Below are 3,944 nucleotides of genomic sequence, written 5' to 3'. Positions count from 1 at the left end.
CAAGGACACGCAGGTCCCTCTGAACAACAACATTTCCCAATCTCTCACCATTTCAAAAATACTCTGCTTTTCTGTTTTTCCTACCAAAGTGCATAACTTCACATTTCTCTAGATTATATTCATTTGCCATGTTCTTGCCCACGCACTTAGCCTGTTTTTATCCCCCTGAAGCCTACTTGCATCCTCCTAACAACTTTGTATCATCAGCTTACATACAACTTACATTCTCATCCAGCTTTGTATACAACATTTGGTCCCCTCATCCTATTGGTCTGGGAGGCGCGAGTTCAAGATCGGAAAATCTCTCCTGATTCTCGCCCCTTATGGTGAAGGAGAAACAAATTAAACAAAATTGGCGAGACCCTGGATCGAACCAGGGACCTGCAGATCTTCATTCTAACGCTCTCGAATTGAATTGTAGCCGGGCAGCAATGGCGGACTGCAACTCCCACAATGCCGAGCGACAGCGAAAGGGCCCTATCTCTGTGACACAGGCCGCACTGCACTCTGGTGGCAGAGCTCGCACATGCGCACCTGAGGCACCCGATGTGCCGCCGCTTTCTCTCTGCGGCGCGGGACAAACTTTCAGTTTCTCCGTTAACAGTGAGCGGTGATTTTGCTGGAAATTGACGACACGTTCCCTTTTAATCGCGCGGTTTTATGGCCTTAAACAGCGCGCATGCGCAGTGAGCTGGGTCACAGCAAGATGGCCACCGGGCGGCGAGTGACGCCACAATGCTGGCTGACGTCAGAAGGCCGCTGATTGGCGGTTCGCTCCGGGGCCGAGGGTCAGGGGTGAGGGGGCGGCTCCAGTCTCCGGCCAGAGAGCGAGCGGGCGCTGAGATTAGAGAGAGGGTGTCCCCGGATAGCGGGAGCCCGGGGCAACCTGCGTTTCACCAGCGCCTTTCACAGCCTCAGCCCGGCCCAGAGCCTCACACACAATGGGGGGTTTGTGAAGGGAGCTCACTCCAGGAAATGCGGCAGGCACTGTGGGCACAGCAAGATCCCACACACAGCACTGTGGGCACAGCAAAATCCCACACACAGCACTGTGGGCACAGCAAGATCCCACACACAGCACTGTGGGCACAGCAAGATCCCACACACAGCACTGTGGGCACAGCAAGATCCCACACACAGCACTGTGGGCACAGCAAGATCCCACACACAGCACTGTGGCCAATGGCCAAATAATCCACTTTAGTGATGTTGATCAAGGGAGAAATATTGGCCCCGGACCCCGGGGAGAACTCGGCCACTCTTCTTCGAAATGGTGCCGGGGGATTTTTTACGTCCACCTGAGAGGCCAGACAGGGCCTCGGGTTAATGTCCCACCCAAAAGACGGCAGCTGCGACAGTGCGGCACTCCCTCAGCACCACACTGCAATGTCAGCCTGGATTTTGTGCTGAACTCTCTGGAGGGGGGCTTGAACACACAACCTTTATGATTCTAGAAGCGAGAGAGTGTTAACAATGAGCCAAGGCCGACACCGAGTACTTCAGAACGGTCCTTAATTGTTCTGTCCCCTAACCCAATGTCTCTTTTTTCCACAGGAGAAGTCGTGCTGGAACTTCCAGGAATTTTGAGAAGGGATTTTCACCGGTGTTGAAGAAATGTTCTGGAAAATACTTAATTCCGACTGGAAACCGCTTTGGATGATCACATGGCCAGGAGGCACCGAGACAATTCGATGAGACTGTGAAGGACGTAAAGTGAAATCAGGGACATGGCGAACAACGGTGTTCAGGTAATTGGGATCCCCGGGGTAATGGCCACTCTGTTCAGGTAACTGGGGATCCCCAGGGTAATGGCCACTCTGTTCAGGTAACTGGGGATCCCCGAGGTAATGGCTGCTCTGTTCAGGTAACTGGGGATCCCCGGGGTAATGGCCACTCTGTTCAGGTGGGCAGTTTAAAAGGAAGTGGAACAGTGCGGGGAGAAATTGGCTGAGGATCGGAAACAGAGGCTCGGTGTTAATGGGAGTTGCTCAGATTGGTGAAGGGTTGGAAGTGGTTACCCCAGGGCTCAGTGCTGGGACCACTTTTCTTCTCCCTATACAGAGACTGTTTGGATTTTCACAATCTGAACATTTGCTGATGGCACAAAAGTAGGAGGTTTGACAAACAGTAATGAGACTGTAAATGTGTTCAGGAAGACATTGTGTAGAAAAGGAAAAATCAACCTGGCACTTAATTATTTTGGTCTTAAATTGATATCCTCTGGTTACCGACTCACTAACCAGCGGTGATAACTTTTTATCAGTTACTTGATCAAAACACCCCTCAAAATTTTGAACCCCATTATCTGACCCCCTTTTCAACGTCTCTTCTCGGAAGAAAAGTTCTGTGAAGATTCCTGTCCTTGGGATCATCTCAGTGAATCTCTTCTGCACCTCTCCATGGCCCCGACATTCTTACTAAAGTAATGCACCAAAAACTGGAGACAATATTCTGACTGTGCACCAACCAATGATTTGTCCAGGTGTAGCATTAACTCTCCATTTATAGTCTGTGCCCTTATTTATAAATCCTCAGATTCCATGTGGAGTTATGTAAAATAGCTTTATCAACTTGCCTCCCACTTTTAAAGATTTGTGTATCTGAATCCCTGAATCTCTCTGCTCCTCCACTCCTTTTACAGTTTTACCGTATAGTGTCTATTTCCTCCTTATTCTGCTCACCTCACATCTCTGCATTAATTTCCATCTGACATCGACCTGTCCAATCTGCTCACCTGTCTCTCTCCTCCTGAAGTTGTCCACAGTCCTCTTCATGGTTAACCTCACTCCTTATCTTTGTGGAAGCTGCAATGTTTGATATTGTGCTCCAAACACCCAAATTCAGGTCAATCATATCCACATATATTGAGAAAAGCTATGGTGCCCACACTGACCCCTGGGGATCACCACTGTTTAAATCCTTCCAGTGCAAAAAACAGCTGTTAACCACAACTCAGTTTTTTGTTATTTCCCCATTCTGTTTCTCTCTCCCTCTCCCTCTCCCTCCTATCCGACCTCTCACGTTCTTTCGCACTTAGTTCTCGGACACAAACAGACACTTTTCCCCTTTTCTCTGTCCTTAATTAAAACTGTTTCTCCCCTTTGTCGCCCCTAGTCTCGCTCCTTCTCACTCTTGTATCCACACCATCTCTCGCACTCCCTCCCTTTCCGATCCTACCTCATTCAGATGCTTACTCTCACACACTGTCTCTCTCAGACTCTCTCACAAACTGTCTCTCTCAGACTCACTCTCTCACACACTTTCTCTCTCAGACTCTCTCTCTCACACACTGTCTCTCTCAGACTCACTCTCTCAGACACTGCCTCACTCAGACACACTCTCTCACACACGGTCTCTCTCAGACTCTCTCACACACGGTCTCTCTCAGACTCTCTCACACACGGTCTCTCTCAGACTCACTCTCTCACACACTGTCTCACTCACACGTTCCCTCTCCGACTTACTCTATCACACTCTGTATCTTTCATACTGACCCTCTCAAACACTGTCTCCCTCAGACTCACTCTCTCAAACACGGTCTCTCTCAGACTCACTCTCTCACACACTGTCTCTCTCAGACTCACTCTCGCACACTGTCTCTCTCAGACTCACTCTCTCACACACTGTCTCTCTCAGACTCACTCTCTCACACTGTCTCTCTTAGACTCACTCTCTCAAACACTGTCTCTCTCCGACTCACTCTCTCACACACTGTCTCTCTCAGACTCTCTTTCTCAGACTGTCTCTCTCATGACTCACTCTCACACACACTGTCTCTCAGACTCACTCTCTCACACACTGTCTCTCAGACTCACTCTCTCAGACTCACTCTCTCACTCTGTCTCTCAGACTCACTCTCACACACTGTCTCTCTCACACATTGCCTCACTCAGACTCACTCTCTCACACACTGTCTCTCTCAGACTCACTCTCTCACACACGGT

Source organism: Somniosus microcephalus, unplaced genomic scaffold (assembly GCF_052327205.1).
Source record: "Somniosus microcephalus isolate GS21.2 unplaced genomic scaffold, FLI_Smic_1.0 unresolved_chr4, whole genome shotgun sequence".
Classification (NCBI taxonomy): Eukaryota; Metazoa; Chordata; class Chondrichthyes; order Squaliformes; family Somniosidae; genus Somniosus; species Somniosus microcephalus.
The sequence above is the reverse complement of the archived record's forward strand: the minus strand, read 5'-3'. Positions refer to the sequence as shown.